Source organism: Ostrea edulis, chromosome 2 (genome assembly GCF_947568905.1).
Source record: "Ostrea edulis chromosome 2, xbOstEdul1.1, whole genome shotgun sequence".
Taxonomy (NCBI): Eukaryota; Metazoa; Mollusca; class Bivalvia; order Ostreida; family Ostreidae; genus Ostrea; species Ostrea edulis.
The window spans coordinates 73,280,502-73,299,283 of NC_079165.1; positions in this window are offsets into that span (position 1 = coordinate 73,280,502).

Sequence of the window (18,782 nt, forward strand, 5' to 3'; positions counted from 1 at the left end):
ATGTAATCAATGTCCAGTTTGATATCGGGGTAAATACCTCGGGAAACAGAATAAAATTCTACACATAGGTAAAGTGCACGGAAAATATAAATACCATTCTCTCTCTCTCTCTCTCTCTCTCTCTCTCTCTCTCTCTCATGTTTTTCCCGAAATCAAGGTGTGGCATTGATATCCCCGTAACCCCCTCTAGTTCCCCCAATGCCACATGTGCGAAACAGAGATTGAGACTCAATTTTGAATTAAAGTCTGAGCAAGTCGCTGCACTTCTTGCCTTTGTAGAATAAGATACAGTGTAATTCCCTATCCCACAATGCCTATACGGAAGAGTTTGGTTGGCGTGCAAACGAACTCTGGCGGAAGTCTGTTTGACGCATAGCAGACCTGGCTTCAGATTGGCGAAAAATAACACCCGTCCTAAAAGAACAGATCATACGTTTGAACAACGGAGGAAAAAAAGAAGTTGAGATAGCAGAATTAACTAGATATAATTCATATATATACTAAACTCCATTCCTCACTATTTGGATTGAATATGATACGCATTTACAGAATTTCCCATCACGAACAAGAAATGTATAGACCCTATGCGTTCCCACTATATTTCTTTACTTTTTAAATAATCTTTTCACTCTTTCCTTTTGCATACAAATGTGTTCAAGTATGTAACTAAAGAAAAGTTGATAACTTCTAAAGCTGAGTCAGCTGCAACAACACTTTGGAAAAAAACCCAGCAACAGTTGAATATTGGAACATACAGTTTTAAAAGGGAAAGTTACATACATATAGCTTAAATTATACAAAAAAGACATCTCCTCTAAAGGTAACATTTGGAGTGGAATTAGCACAGGTGTGAAAAATAGCACCTGTGACCTCGAAATAAAAGACACCACAGAGTCGTCCACTTCTGCTTCATACTTAGATATTTTATTGAAAGTAGATATTAAAGACAAACTGACAATTCAACTGTATGACAAACGGGAGGATTTCTGCTTCTTCATTGTCAACTTCACATATTTATGTAGTAATATTCCATTATCACCTGCATACAGTGTTTATATCTCTCAACTGATTCGATACGCAAGAGCTTGTTCTGCGTATGGTCAGTTTTTAAATCGAGACAAGCTACTGATAAACAGGTTGATGGTACAGGGGTTTCAACACTCTCGATTAAAGTCAGCATTTCGCAAATGCTATGGTCATTATAACGATCTAGTTCGTCAATACAACCTACCATTGGGTCAAATGCTGTCTGATGTGTTTCATACCGATTCTTAGACCGGTCTTGGCACACTGATTTTGACTACGGATAATTCCGTTTACCTTATCAAGATATAGGGCTCACGGCGGGTGTGGCCGGTCGACAGGGGATGCTTACTCCTCCTAGGCCCATGATCCCACCTCTGGTGTGTCCAGGGGTTCGTGTTTGCCCAACTATCTACTTTGTATTGCTTATAGGAGTTAATGAGATTGATCATTGTTCGTTATCTTCACCTTTCATACAATCAATAAATCAATCCTTCACAGCTGTTAATATTTTCGTGAGGAACAAAGATAGAGGCTTGTTAGAACACTTACTGGATCCAGCAATGTATCTTTGTTTGTAAAGGTTTTTAGGTGACCTTTTGCAACTGGTTGTCGTCCGTCGTGCGTTAACAATTGAACATTTTTAACTTCTTAATAACTACCAATCCAATTCTTTTCCAAATTTTTATGAAGCATCATTTGGAGAAGGGAACATAAATTTCAGGACTCCAGCACCCCTGAGGCCCTAATGGCAGGACAAAAACTGCCCAAAATTGACCAATTTAAAAACATCTTTCTCTTAAGAACCACATACCCGGTACGTGTAAGAAAACCTAAATGAATATTGATGTAGAGCAGGAAAGCCTTTACCGAAATTGTAAATTTCATGATACCCGGGGTAGGGGTTCTGACTCCAGGGCGGGGCCAAACTTGGTATGTAGTGTTATGTGTAAAATACTTAGATGGCATCTTCTTTAGTGCTATTGATACTAAATTGAAAGTAAATAGATAATAAATCGTAAATTTGATGATCCCAGGGGTAGAGGTTTTGGTATCAGGATGGGGCCAAAATGGTCAGTTATTGAATGTGTGAACTACAGACATTTGTAACTTCTTGATAACTATCAGTGTTTCATAAACGATTCTTGTTTTATTTACGAGTTACATTATATTTACTCATTCGTATTGTTAAAGAAATATAGAACAATCGCCCTCCTCTTCAGATAATTTCTATAGAACAATCGCCCTCCTCTTCAGATAATTTCTATAGAACAATCGCCCTCCTCTTCAGATAATTTCTATAGAACAATCGCCCTCCTCTTCAGATAATTTCTGGACTCCTCTTCAGATAATTTCTGGAGAGGAGATAATGTAATAACCCTATCACAATGAACGCTGTATTAAGAATTTTACCAAATAAAAACAATCATATATGAAAGAAGAAAGTTAATAAGAAGTATGTAAGTTTTTACTTGATTTGTGGATAAGATTTTATAGACGCAAATCGTTCCAACTACAGTGGTTAAAAAATGAAAATAAAATCTTTAGCAGTGAACTAAAATCTTTAGCAGTGAAATAAAATCTTTAGCAGTGAAATAAAATCTTTAGCAGTGAACTAAAATCTTTTAGCAGTGTAATATCCTCAAATATTTACAGTTTACTAGGAAATGAATTGTTATTTCTTTACAAACAATCAACGATCGTTATAAAAATATATTAATTGAATTCCGTTCTAAAATAGATGACAAAAGTGAAGCGAGTTTAGTCACAAAAAAGGGGAGACGTAACGTGCAAAGGGCCTACCTATTCCGTGCATCGTCTGTCATTTCTGCGCCAAAGAGTTTTTAAAAATTTTTACACGTTTTCGATCGTCATCCGATTGTTCTTTCGTTTGAATTTTGATACGAAAAGACAAACGTAACAGTTTATAACGGAATTATAATGAGCGCTGGCTTGTATTACGAGCTGACAAAAGTGCGCGATAAAGTCCGTGCTTCGAGGACTTGCATACTAATATTCGTCTAAAAAAAACTGTCTCTAATCCCAGAAGTCCCTAATCGAAATCGGCGGAGGTCTCTCACCTCTCTTTAATTGATTTCAGATTACGAACATCCGTAGATTATCTCCATTTCATCCTTGTCTTGTGATTCCTACAAAATACAGAGCGCCGTATAAGGCCAAATGCATAATGACTTGTGATACCCTGGAAGAAGATAGATAAGTGACGCCACAGAATCAACGTTGAGACGTCATAATACAAATGAAGCAGTGGCGGATCTTGGAGGGCATGAACGCACATGGCGATGAATGAGCCACAGAGAAATTCGTTATTGTACATGTACATTAATACGTCTATGAATGCATTTTGACGTCAAAGGACCGTGACCAATCTAGGCCATAGGCTTCGAATATTACCGACGTAAAAGGTGTTTTTTTTGGTGTGTGTGGTTTTTTTTTTTACCGAGGCAGCTGCCTCGGTTGCCTCAATGGAAGCTACGCCACTGTAGGCTTGTTAATGATTGTGTAACAGTATTGGTTAAAGTCCCTCTAGAGAATTGTTTCTCTCACATGGAGACGTCACCAGTGCCGATGAAGGACTGCATAATTGAGGCCTATGCTCGGCGCTTACGGTCTTTGAGAAAGGAGGGATCTATATCGTGGCACGCCTGCTGTAACACAGGGCCTCGGTTTTTGTGTTTTCATCCGAAGGACCGCCCCATTTAATCTCGTTCTCTCCCCACTCGATTATCCCGTGGGTATTCAGGTTAGAGAAAGCCCCCAGTACCCTAGTTTCTGTGGAAACGAGGGGGTATTTATATTCGGTCTTTCCTATCCCCCTCGTTTCTGTCCAAGCCTTTATAAAGTATGTGGGAGATCAGTCGCGCTCCGGTTTGAATTTATTTCAGCTTACATTTGATGTGAATCGTTCGAAAAGTTACATAAATCAATTCATGAATGATTTGACGCAAGGGAATATAAGAATTTACAACGCGTTTTACAAGAATTTTGAAATGTCGACATTGACAGATGTGTTCGCGAGCAGCGACACCTATGGGTAAAAAATGGAAAGAACACACGTAATTTATATGCCTCACCTCCCCCGTTGGCAAAACGTCATTAACGCACATTTATATGTAAATTTACATATAATACCGTGTATACATGTACTTAAGACAGGGAGTGTGGTATGTATATAACGACAATCCATGATCTTATTGAGTCAGCAAGTTAAACATCAAGTGTGTCTGATCTATTATTTTTTAAGTAACAGAGACTTTTTGAAAGCAGCACTCCAATCCTAAATAGGGAGGACTTCTAGTAGTTTATTTCTATACTAAATTATTATACGGTGGATTCTTTGGATGACTTCCCACTCTATCTGTAATTTCTACTTCCCTTGTTCATGATAAACCTTTTATTTTGCAAAATGCTAACCTCCTCATAACATTATTGCATACAATGTTTTCCGTTTCGTTTCTTCCGCGTTTTAGCAACAACCACTAAAACCGAGGTTCCGTGTCACAGCAGGTGTGGCACGATTGATTGATTAAATATTGTTTAACGTCCCTCTTGAGAATATTTCACTCATATGGAGACGTCACCAATACCGGTGAAGGGCTTGCAAAATTTAGGCCTACGCTCGGCACTTACGACCTTTGAACAGGGAGGGATCTTTATCGTGCCACACCTGCTGTGGCACAGGACCTCGGTTTTTGTGGTCTCGCCCGAAGGACCACCCCATTTAGTCGCCTCTTACGACAGCAAGGGGTACTGAGGACCTATTCTTACCCGGATAAAGATTCCAAAGGCCATAAGCGCCGAGTACGGGCCTAAATTTTGCAGCCCCTCACCGGCAATGGTCAATCGCCACTCGATTTGGTCCCTTGCTTTGCTTGGCATCAAATATCTCGGTACTCAAGAAAAGTTTACCAACATATACATGGACTTTGGCGACGAAATATTTTTGATGCAGGATAAATGTAAGGAAATTAGTTCGGCAGAAGATACTGATGTAGTTATCAATGATATACTAGATATCCAGGAGGCGATGCGTACCAATCAACGCGATTACCCGGAGTTCACCCGGAACTTGGAATGTTCTGGTGACATATCCGATGGTGAGCATTTAGAGGAGAGTGGCCGTAGTTTAAAAGAATCTCAAACAACCAATTCCACGGAACAACCCGTTCAATCTCGATGTGTGGAACCAATATCCCATTTAAAGTGAGAATCAATGGAAAATCCTGATTTTCTTTCAAATTTGATGCAAAATCGAAATGAACTGTAAACTTGTTTATTAACTGGCTAAATAATCTGAATGAAAAGTATGAAGGTAGGAAAGATATTTGTCATATAAAAGGTGATCTGCTTTCAATGGACTCAGGCACGTTCAATTACTCTTTGGGATCATTTATTATAGAAGTTCGGATGGGAAACGGAAGTGAATATCGAAGCAATACACTGTATGAAATTATAGAGGCCATTCAGTATTATTTACACGAAAATGGGAAATTCGTGACTTTCATGGATGATTCTGAATTTGGGTGGATAAGACGGATGTAAAACAAAAAACAAAGACTAAAGAGACAATTAGAAATCATATCTTTTGATGATGAACATTCAATATGGGAGAATGGTTTCCTTGGTTCCAACACTCCGTACAAAATACACTTTTGTATTTGATTGGTTTGAATTCTTAACTGAGGGCAGGCGCGGAACATTATAATTCACGTGTCGGAAAGGTTTCACAACTAAAGGTGGATGTGGATACAGGTTGCGGGCGACGTTTCCCGGAGAACACAGAGCGCGTTTTCCGGAATATACAGAGGACATTTCCTGGAGTATACAGAGGGAGTTTCCTGAAGTACAGAGGGCGTTTCCTGGAGTACATAGAGGAAGTTTCACGGAGTATACAGAGGGCGTTTCTTGGAGTACACAGAGGGCATTTCCCGAAGTATACAGAGACCATTTTCCGGAATATACAGAGGACATTTCCTGGAGTATACAGAGGGAGTTTCCTGAAGTGTAGAGGGCGTTTCCTGGAGTACACAGAGGGCGTTTCCTGGAGTAAACAGAGGGCATTTCCTGGAGTACACAGAGGGCGTTTCCTGGAGTACACAGAGTGCCTTTCCCGGAATATACAGAGGACATTTCATGGAGTACACAGAGGACGTTTCCCGGAATACACAGAGGACGTTTCCTGGAGTACACAGAGGGCGTTTCCCGGAGTACACAGAGGGCGTTTCCCGGAGTATACAGAGGAGGTTTCCTGGAGTATACAGAGGCCGTTTCCTGGAGTATACAGAGGAGGTTTCCTGGAGTACAAAGAGGAAGTTTCACGGAGTACATGGAGGAAGTTTCCTGGAGTACAGAGGACGTTTCCTGAAGTACAGAGGACGTTTCCTGAAGTACAGATGACGTTTCCTGGAGCATACAGAAGGCATTTCCAAATGTAACAGTAGAGGAATCTCCCACCGAAAACTAAAAAGAAAGCAGACTAGAGCTTCCGAGAATGTCGTTAATTCAGAGAGATGTGTCGTTGCTTTATTCCAGAAGTACAGATCATTAAAATCTTTAAAAAATTAACACACACTACATATGATATGTATTTCTGTAATTTAGTTCTAAAATGTTGTCGTATTGCTTTAGGCAGACCAAAGAATGGAAAAGTGGCTGCTTTGTATTTGCGTACCCGCAAAAAGCCAACAGAGGACAAATGGTATTCAGATGTCAGGATTGGGATCAACACTAGTTCCAAAGTAGTTAGAAAACTCTGTGATAAAGCTGAATTTGAAGGATTTTACAGCAACAATTCGTTGAGAGCCACTGCTGCAATAAGAATGTACAATGCTGATATTCCAGAACAGCTGATTTGTGGGGGAAACGGGTCATCGTTCTGATGCTGTTCGATTGTACAAGCGCACTGTTGCTGATGGAAGGCTGGAAGCAATTGATATTGTGCAAGGTGTTAAAAACGCCGGTCAGTGTCGACATGTTCACTGTCGCAAGAAGTGGGATGCAAGTGTCTCAAAATTAGTAAAGGTGATGTGAATGTGGAGATTCAATTCTAATTGGATTATTATCATAACACATATACGTATTACCTTTATGGTATTTAAGTATCCACATGACGAATATGTGCATATAAGAATTTTCTGTCCGGGAAATAAAGATTAACTTTGATTCAATGCGTCATCAACATGATTAAATGGATAGTCAACCAGTGAATAGTTAACTATCCCACCACGTCGGAGTGGATTAGTCGAACTATTCAATTTTTGCTAACAAACTTTTTTTAATCACTATAAAAACTCTCTTGATTAAAAACACGGTGAATTCTCCCTCTAAAACGGTACTACCGTGTGTGTAGGCCTTTAAGGTGGAATGATACACCTGGTGATTTTTCCTGTAGCAATTCCTCATATATTTATAGAAACATCTAATAACCCCAAATCACATGTACACATGTATTTGTAGATTATTTTTCACAATATTTTATTCTTTTTTTAAAGAAATTTGAATTTCATCAATTTTTCAATTACATACTCCTGAACTCCTCAGTTTGTCTTTTGAGATATTCCTGCTTACCCTGTCTGAATTAAAATACAAGAAAACAATAGTTTAGTCATCTTTAATTTTAATCATTTCTAGAAAAAAAGGGTTGTTTTTTTAACATCAACCTCAATTTCTTGAAAATGTGGCAGTTACATCTGTACCAACTTCTGTAAATAGAAAATATGTGCAAGTATATTAATGATATGAAAAGGTCAAATTGAAAAAAAAAATTATATCTACACAGCCATATATAAAAAAAAATTATCAAAATGTTGGGTCAGGAATTCCTGATAGAAGAGTTATCTTTCCTAAAATAGCAAGATCGTGAAAACAATTATATAACTGGAATATGTTTTCGTCAAAAAGCCATAACTTTTTTACACAGATAAGCGAGAAACAATACAGGAAGAAAAGGTATACAATGTTAATGTAAGAATATACTTTTTTTGTAAATAAATTTTTTTTTTAGTGCAGACTATAGAAATTAAAGCTGGGTTAATTCATATGCATATGTTAGCAAAGCAGTAAAATAAAATACATGTGCTGTTATGGAGCACAATGTTGTCAACCTGACAGGCTACAACAGTAGGATGAATATTTTAAAATGAGTCTGAGGAAGTAAACAAATAAATAAATGTTTATTCGGTGTATACATACATACAAACATACAAAGTTCGAGAGCTAAATTCCAGTGGGGTCCTTTGATGCACGGATATTTACGCTATGGGATCATTTATGTGGGAGAAAACCGGATGAAACACACGTGTCCGAGCGGGCGACCGCCATACCCTCTCACATACAATCACTGCCGACCACGGGGATCGAACTCGAGTCGCAGCAGTGAGAAGCGAGAAAGCTACCTCTGTGCTACCCGGACAATAGTAAAATATATACAGGCAACACACAGAATTTACTAAAATTTAAAACAAAATCTGTGAATTGCAAGCTAAAATATAATAAAACAAAGACTACATATTGAATTCAAATGGATAAGTGTTAACATACCCAAATACTATACTATACTAGCTTGTTCTGCGTATAGTCAGTTTTTAAATCGAGATAAGCTACTGACAAAAAAGTTGATGGTACAGGGGTTTCAACAGACTCGATTGAAGTCAGCATTTCGTAAATTCTCGTTATAACGATCTAGTTCGTCAATACAACCTATCATTGGGTCAAATGCTGTCTGACGTGTTTCATACCGATTGTTAAGCCGTTCTTGGCACACTGATTTTGACTGCAGATAACTCCGTTTACCTGATCAGGATATAGGGTTCACGGCGGATGTTTACTCCTCCTAGGCACCTGATACCACCTCTGGTGTGTCCAGGGGTCCGTGTTTGCCCAACTATCTATTTTGTATTGATTATAGGAGTTATGAGATTGATCACTGTTCGTTATCTTCACCTTGCATACACACAGCAACTCACACAGATACATGTATATCTAGATATACTTTAATGATGTTTCTGTCATATATCCTACAGGTTATTAATAGGATAAAGATTGTTACCTTGAAAAGGAAAAGAAATAGAAATAATATTCCATTTACATGCAAAATAAAAGCTCATGCAGGAAAATATCTACACTTGCAAAATGCTTTAGTTATGGGGGGGGGGGGGGCTGCAGATTGTATCACTATTATATGTTTCATTCGCAACTGCTTCAAATGCAAGTCATATGTCTCCCTTTCCCTTCTCTTTAAAGTAGATGGAATAGACTGGGAAGGTTTAATTTGAAGCATCCAGTTTATTATTTACAATGTACACTCTCTCCAATAACACAGAAAATAATACCTTAAATTTATTTATTAAATATATAATGTATATATTACATACATACAGGTACGTTTCAGTTACACTTCAAAGTATTTCTTATAAATCCCATAAACAAAATTATTCTAAAATGAAATTTCAATTACATGTAAACAAACCCTTCCCTAGTTCTTCTGCCAAAATGTCAAGTTCAACAATGTAATACCTTCCACTGAATTGAATAGGCTAATAATCTGATACAGAACTAGATGTGTTGTTTTTTAAGGAAGAAATGTTACTTTCTACGAAATGGAAACTTTCAATGGGTGCAATATTTTATTTCGCAGTACAAGTAGAGCGCTTGCTTTTTAACTTAGAGGTCCTGAGTTCAAGTCCTGCTAATGTCATGGCCTCGTCATAAATAAGAAGTAAACTTTTAGTAAATAAATCTATTACTCCTTCATCAAATACTCGGCATTTAGAAGCGAGGGTAATGCATGGGTCTTTCGGACATGACCTTAGAAACGGAGGTCCCGTGTAACGACAGACGTTGGCACGATAAAGAAACTTAGCGCTATGGTACTTCACGTTTTTCCTAAGTTTCCAACTTATGAACAAGTTATTTTAGTGCTCGTATCTCCGTCAAATACTGAAATGAACCTCAACTAAATTTACCTTCATAAAAAGAAGAGCTGTTTGTGGGTTCCTAAGTTATTTGTTACACGAGTAAATCGGTTTTTGCCGGACGACAATGGAGTTTCACCGTAATTACCACCATTTTGACGATGGCTTACTCCTCCTTAAATTGGTTTCTATAAACAAGTACACCTGTGTTCTAGCTTCTATTTCCAGTAAAACGTCATTGCGCTGGTTTAAAAGTTACATGCTTTTAAATGTCAGCAAAACTTTCCAGTATATATACTCGTATACTCATAAGATTGATTGAATATTTTTTAATGTCCCTCTCGAGAATATTTCACTCATTTGGAGACGTCACCATTGCCGGTGAAGGGCTGCAACATTTAGGCATATGCTCGGCCCTTATGGCCTTTGAGCAGGGAGGGATCTTATCGTGCCACACATGCTGTAACACGGGACCTCGGTTTTTGCGGTCTCATCTGAAGGACCGCCCCATTTAGTCGTCTTTTACGACAGCAAGGAATACTGGGGACCTATTCTAATCCGGATCCCCAATGGAATACTCAGCAGGAAAACGCAACTCTTAGTTTCTGGACATAGTTCATGTAGTTGAATCATTGTCAGTCACTTGTACAATCTCTACCCAGAGTTATCGTTCCCGCTACGCTCCACTAATACCTCTGTCAACGTCTAAAAATCATATCAAACCGTACTAAAACTAACTTAGCATATCAAACTGTAATGATCATATCTAAGCAAATCCAACACTTGTCTGAATTTTATAAACGCAGAAGCTGGTAAATATGAGACACCTGAGCGAATTAAAAGGTTTTATATAAATATTCATTCATTCATTCATTCATCCAATAATACTAGAATAATCATTTAATTCGTTGTTTTTTTTTAACTTATTGTACAATTTTAAGCTTAACACTAAAACTTGTAAAATCATACTTTATATTGCAATAGGTAGAAATAAGTTTTGCCAAGAATCTTGACATTCAGACGTTGACAGAGGTGTTGTAGCGCAGCATAATACGCCCTCTGGTGAGAGATTGTCACTTGTATATACATCAAAATTTCTTGTAACATTTAATTATCAATTTAAAAATATATACATACTAAGTTAGACCTGTTTTAAATGCACCATTTAACAATTGTTATTAATGTCCTCTATTAGCGTCAGCATGTCGTGTCTGCATTAAATCAGCGCGTCAAACTCCGTCTATCCAAACACCCTAAATAAGCTGTCCAAAACTGGAAAGAACAAAGGGTATAGTAAAACTTAGATATTAGTAGCCTAGAGATAATTCGAACACTCTCAACGGAACACTCCCTCGAACGTTGTTTCGTTAATGTAATGTCAAATTGTAATGGATTAATGCAAAAGCCAAAGTAACAAAGATGTAATTTTAATATCTCAAGGCATTCAAATAGCCATGGATTAAACACAGTGAAGTTTACTGTTACACATCATGAGGTTTCCAACTCCAACGCGATCTCACTAGTGTATCCAAGAGTCCACAAAGCGTTCATTTCTAACGACCATCGGTTTGGAAGCGGTGGAATTTAGACGTTAAGAAAACCTGTTACCGGCGTTTCCTCGTCCATATTCGGGGCTCGTTCGTAATAACCGGTCCGTGCGGGTACATGCGTTTTGGCTTTAGGGGATTTTCAACAATTTTTCACTCATATTGAGACGTCAGTCACCAGTATTGAGTGCCGTCAAACTTCGTACACATACACCTCATGCCAAGTGGAGGACGCCTGTTGTGTCGTGGTATCACTTATTAGAAAACCCTTGTTTTCGTTACCCAGATGTTTTTCGTTATCAATACAGGTATTGCCTTAAAATTTTGTCACAACCTTCCTCTGTGAGAAATACATTAATCAGTTCACATTTCAAATAGATTGGTGCACCGTGACATACTTTAAGGCTAATAGTAGGTCAAATAGTTTTTGGACTTTTACTCACCATGGATACAGATACAGATGTTGCACTTTTAAGGTCTAACGGGCGTATGTTGTACCGTTTGCGGTACTCTTGTTGGTGTTGGTTTTAAGGAGAGCCAATCGGGCTTTCGTACGTTACACGATGAATATATATTCATACGAGAGTGTGTATTTTCCATTAAGAAAAATACATTTTAAAAATGTTTTATATTTGTCCATTACTTAAAGTGAAAAGCGGAGAGCATATCTGTCTGTCTTGTTGTCCTTTTGTCTGTCCTTAACAATTATAGTTACCGATGATATATGTTTTAGTCCTCCAGCCTTGCAATGAATTTATAAGATAAATAATCAATAGCACCCTATTGAGATAAAATTCCAGATATCTTTAGTTCTCTTTTGAGTTTAATGAGATACCTCTGTGTAATACAAAATATCTAACCGATGTTAGAAAATACCACTGAACGTCAAGATAACAAATCCATGTGCTGTCTGATGTACTTTCTAGTTTTATTGGATTGTAATGAATATAACGGGTTACTGGTTTGAATTCAAAATGATAAGAATTAATAAAATATCTCCTCAAATACTGCTAGTTTTTAACAAAGCGGTCCTCTGTAAACTTAACCGGAATGGAATTAAAGAGGGAAATGCTGCTCTAATTTGGTATGATAGGGGGATCTTTCCGTGGGGGTAACCCTGCTATACAGCCAGGTTCTCAGGGTGGAAGAGAAATGGTTAGAGGTACAGGCTACTATACGAAGCTTGACCTATAACAAAACATCGTTACATAAAACTTCAGATGTATAGAAATTCTATTACAAAATATATGGTTATTCATAAAACGATAAAATTTGGGTATGTTCATTCGAATTCCCGTGGGGATCCGGATTAGAATAGATCCTCCGTATGCCAAGAGAGAATGTGACCGGTAGAGAGCTACATGCAATGTACAATTACGAGTAAAAACATGTTAATGTAATAGTGTGTATAATGGTGAGGCCGTTGGACCGAGCGAAGCATGAAAGGGCCATTGGCGTGTTCCGAGCGATACTATTCAGTAAAGTACGGTAAATCATCAGTACCCCTAGCTTGTCATAAGAGGCGACTAAAATGGAGCGGTCCTTCGGATGAGACCGCAAAATCCGATGTCCCATGCATAGGTGTCACAGGAGGTGCGGCACCATAAAGATCCCTCCCTACTCCAAGGCCGTGAGCGCCGAGCATAGAGCTCTTCACCAGCAATGGTGACGTCTCCATATGAGTGAAATATTCTCGAGTTAAACAATATACAATCAATCAATCAATAAATCGAAAGCACGGTGCATCAGACATTAGTATCCTCACTGAGCAGTTCGAAATGACCATTCTCCAGTGAACCAAATGATTATCAGACAAAGAGAAATCAGAGAATGGCGTGATGCATTAAATATGTCTCCCCTTCCCAGAAAGGGGACATGTTGTTTTAGTGTAACCTTTACTGTGCGTTATAGGTCTTTAAAATGCAAACAAAAAATGTTTCAGATGAACTTGAAAGTAGTGCAATCCAACAAAACATCTACTCTTCTTATTCCATCACTGTCAAATGTGGTTAATATAAAACAACCTTGAAGAAACAATTTAAATTCTAATATGATGGACCCAAGAGTACTCTGAGAATTTAATTAACTTAAGTCTCGAGCGTATTAACCGTCTCCGACAGGTGATTTAACCGGAAGCGATGTAACTAATCTGTATGTTCTTTCTTTGACTTTTATGTGATGTCATATTCTGCGGATAAACAATTTTCGTTGACATCAGATATCATGATCGGATGTATCAAATCATACAGTTGATCCTCGATTTTGTAGAGCGCGACTCTCTATTCCCATTCCTTCATAAACCAAACGTTTACTTCTTTGATCATTGGATTTTATGATCTAACACAGCCATGAACACAATCAAGTTTGATGTTCAACAAAATACGAAACCACAGTATATTTACTCTACATGAACCACATGCACTATCGTGCTAGCGATGCGTGGTTATCTGTCTTCGTCCAGGTCAAAATGTAATCGGTTGATAACTTGTGATAGGGCCAGGCAACATATACACCGTAGTTCTGGATCCTAATGACAAACATTAAAAGAATTACATCGCTTGTTTCGAATTATGTAAGGAACGCGACGGCGTACTCGTGCCATCTTTGAAACCTATTATCAAAAATAAAGTAAATCGTTTCTACGATTTAGTACATCTTAAATTGTAGAACCGATTTTTAAAAACTTCGTGTCTACGATCTAAAAAAAAAAAAAATAGCTTCATCAATCGTAGAAACGATTTTAAAATCTTCTCAAGATTTACTAAAGCGTACAAACGATTTAAAACGTCGATTTAGTAAATTGTATTTTAAAATGACTTTTTTTTTTTTAAAAACTGTGTATACGATTTATTAAACTGAATATTTGCGTTTATTTAATGAGTCAAAGGTCCAAACTCAGCAAAAAATCGATGGACCGGAACAAAATTCGAACTTGATCTGTGACTTTTCATGGTAAAGCAATGTACTAAATATCAAATGAATACTGTATCTGCAAGCATGACGAAAAAGGTGCGGAAAACTGAGTATTTGTCTTTATTTACTAAGTCAAAGGTCATAACTCTGCAAATAATCAATGGACCGGAATAGGTTTCGAACTTGATCTGTAAAGCAATGTACCATATAAAGTAAGCACGACGAAAAAAAGTGCGGGAAATTGATCGCCAAACTGACGGAGTGCAAACCTGTTATTTTCGACGGCCGGGGACGAGTAAAAACAGCGGACCTTGATGGGTATTTGAATCTGATCGCTCATAACCGAGTTGTAAGTTGATTCTGAAAATTAATTTTCTAGAGACCAAAAGTGCATTTCTATGTATGAACGTTTTGGTGCAGTGCATAATTATTTTTCCGTCAAATCTAGCCACAAGGTTAAGGAAAAGGTTTTGATTTGTGCTATCTGTTTATCACATTACGAGTTCATTCGCCTATAGTCATATACAATAACGACACAAGATGTTTTCGTGCGAGTTCTATACAGTTCGGATACTTACGATGATATATTGCGTATTATGTTTGGCACGGTTTTTGGCTATATTTAGATCTAAAACTTCATAGTTATTTCGGATTTCAAACATTTCGGTTGAGCATCACTGAAGAGACATTATTTGTCGAAATGCGCATCTGGTGCATCAAAATTGGTACCTTATAAGTTTTACTATAACTTACAGATATAGAGGAAGTCAAGTTCCTTGCTTTGGTTTGATCCCGCACGTATGCGCGCGCACTGTGTGTGTGTACCTGTGAAAGACAGAGAAATTATCATCAGACATTAATTTCGCACATGAATGATGAACTTGAGAGTTTCCTTAATTAGTTTTCCTAATTTAAGAGACCATTTATGTATATAATTTCTTTTAAAAAACTTTTAATGGACTATTATTTGTTATTAAAAGCAAATTTTAAAAATGTGTCTAAATGAAATAAAAATATCACCTTCCCTGAAAATTCGCGAAAAATAACACTATATACTTTACGAGACATGGCATGCACGATGTTTAAAGTGGGGATGTTTAAAAAACCCAGTAGAAAAGCAGAAGGGTATTCCGTTAAAGACAGAATTCCTTCTGTAATTTGATAATTACAATTTCATGCGCAACCATTGAGGACGTATCAAAAGTTCGCTAAAAAAAGAGTATTCTTCTTCCCAAGTCGAAGGCAGCAGATCGTTATGCAGAAGTCATTTATTTTAACTATCATACTTGTCGGTAACACGGATAAGGGAGTATAAAGTCCAATAATCATATTCTTTTAGTTTTCAGACAAAACTTACTGAGCACTTTCATAGTATGAATTATTACTTTCCAAAAGCATGGATTATAGAGAGACATAAATAATTGTGATATTTTGTTAATTTAAAACACCATTACATCCTTCTCATTTTTGGTGAAGGATTGAAACTTCTATAGCAGAGTTTTCTGCTATCCCTCATCCTATGATGGATGACCAAACAGCATATAAAATTTTGAAAACTGAATTACCTGTACTCTGATTTGCAAGGGGAATACTAAGGTTTCACAAGGTTGACGATTCTTTAAACATTTACTTTATCATTTGAATGAATAATCCTCACCTTCCCGATTGGCTGAGATCCAACAAACTAGAGAAAACAGAACGTTATATTCACCCCCAAGTCCCCTGAGGTAAATATAACGTTTTGATTTTCCAACATCGGACCAAAAGAACTTTGGAATTCCTAAATTCATACTATTAATATCATTTGGTCGTCCAATGAAAAATTCGCATCTGATCAATTTCAACTAGGACATGCACTTTAGCTGTAAACAATTCAAAAGTAGGTTTCCCGTGGGGGGGGGGGGGGTAGAATGAGAACGCAAAACCTGAGGTCCCGTGTCACACAAGAAAAACACATGTAAAATATGAAGGCCCTAACGCAAACCATTCAAAAGTTATGCCCAAGGTTAATTTTTTTTCAAAAGTATGTCAAAATTCAGGGTGAAGGTTATACAAGGTTAAAAAACCATTCAAAAGCTATGACCAAGGTCCAAGTTTTTGCGGACAAACACACAGACAGACCAAATCTATATTCTCCCGATTCCCGAATGATTCGACACAAGTATAGTGGGGAAAGATATACATGTATTAAGAATTTTGGTGGGTTAACGTTTTTTTATTAGATTTTTGAAACGGCGATGCAAGAATACATCGATACAAAGCCTCAAACGTGCGCAAATTTCTGCGCCGTAAATCGAAGGTTTTTATAAGGGGTGGGTCTGTAGCTCTCTGATCTATCCCAATATTTCCCCCACATATCTACAGATCTGCAGAGCTCTACATCCGGGCTCGATGAATATTATACTTTTTAGGTAGTTGAATTATCGTATTGACCATAAAAAGTCAACAAGTGTATAATGCAATGGTCTGTACATCAATTTTTTTATGGCGTTCAAAGTCAATATGAAAAATGAAGTATCGTTAAAACTACATGCAGACCAAATTTTAATTGCAACATAGCTACATGTATGGAGAAAACAAACCTATCGGCCCATGCATTATGAAACCCAAGACGTACACGGCTGCATGCAGTCATGTGAGGGAAATCATTCATCAAATCCAAGAAAATATGCGTATGCTGACGTCATTTCTCAGCGCCAAGCTTATCGGGGGAAAAACAACTGTTCTCCATCCTGAGATAAATGACAACCGAGGTCTAACTACTAGGAACCAAGGTTGCTTAATTCGCTTGTCCACGGTGTCTGTAACTCAAAGGCGCATATGTATTTCATGAAAATAGCTTGCTATGAATACATCGTGTGCATCTAAAGCTGCACTTTCAGTTCCATTCCAGTTTGTAAAGTCCTAACTACAGTATGGTGTGGGTGAGGCGTCTAAAGTCCTAACTACAGTATGGTGTGGGTGAGGCTTCTAAAGTCCTAACTACAGTCTGGTGTGGGTGAGGCTTCTAAAGTCCTAACTACAGTCTGGTGTGGGTGAGGCTTCTAAAGTCCTAACTACAGTATGGTGTGGGTGAGGCTTCTAAAGTCCTAACTACAGTATGGTGTGGGTGAGGCTTCTAAAGTCCTAACTACAGTATGGTGTGGGTGAGGCTTCTAAAGTCCTAACTACAGTATGGTGTGGGTGAGGCTTCTAAAGTCCTAACTACAGTATGGTGTGGGTGAGGCTTCTAAAGTCCTAACTACAGTATGGTGTGGGTGAGGCTTCTAGGTTACTTTGATATATGTAATGTAGAACTTTGATGTCAGTTGATCGGGAAATCATGACCATTAGTGAATGCTTAAATTCTTTTGAGCATTTGTTACATGTTTAAGATAAGAGGAACATTGAGATATGAATGAAATCACTTTGATCTTGTTATAAAGTCACAATGACTGTTTGATAATGACACTGAGACGCGCGAACATTATATAATCTGACACATATATGCATTGCTTATGGTGCCGTTTTACCAAGGCTGTGGTATTTGTAAGTTTATGCATTCAGACTCTGGTTTATCGCAAATCGAAGTCGAATATTCCCTTACTATTTATAGCAATATTTATAGAATCATCTCTACTCCATTGGAATGAAAGTGATCTGCGAAGTCGCTGTTTTGAGACATCAACAAGTTTTTTTTATTACTCCAAATCAAATCATTGGAGGGGGGGGGGGGGTAGGGGTGAGGATTGGTTGAAATATATCACCCGTCATACAGACTTCGTTCTAAGTGTTTTTGCTGTAAAGATTAATAACATATTCGTATCAAATATGAGTCTCTTGCATACAGTACATTCATCACAACTCTACAACGAAGAAAACCCTTCTAGGAAATGTACACGACAAAGTAATTTATTGTCTCCGATTGTAATAAAACAATCAGTGGTTGGTTATTTCGCCACATATCCTAATCCAGTCTTTCGCGGGCGATGACAGTGGTGATTTTGTTGTCCGACTCTTCAATTATCGTCTAAGCCTTTCGCTCTGCAACTTAAGAGAATAAATACTTGCATATACAAAGAACAGGAACTACCCTGCTAAGTTAAGCCATTGTCTTGTCAGAAAGCAATTTTTGACTCGGAGATTTGTTATATACGGTTCCGGCAAAAATTATACTGATATAAAACACGAAACAAACAAACGGGGACCAAACGGGATGAGACTAGTGCTCAGAACTCTTCATTTACGAATTCTCTTTGCCGTCCTCACTTCTTTTGCTTCTAGACTAATTAATGAGAAAAAAATGTGCCTCTTGACGTGCGATATTTTCGGAAGAGCGTGATTATATGTGAGTGTGGACTTCATATTAATGATGACTTTGATCAGT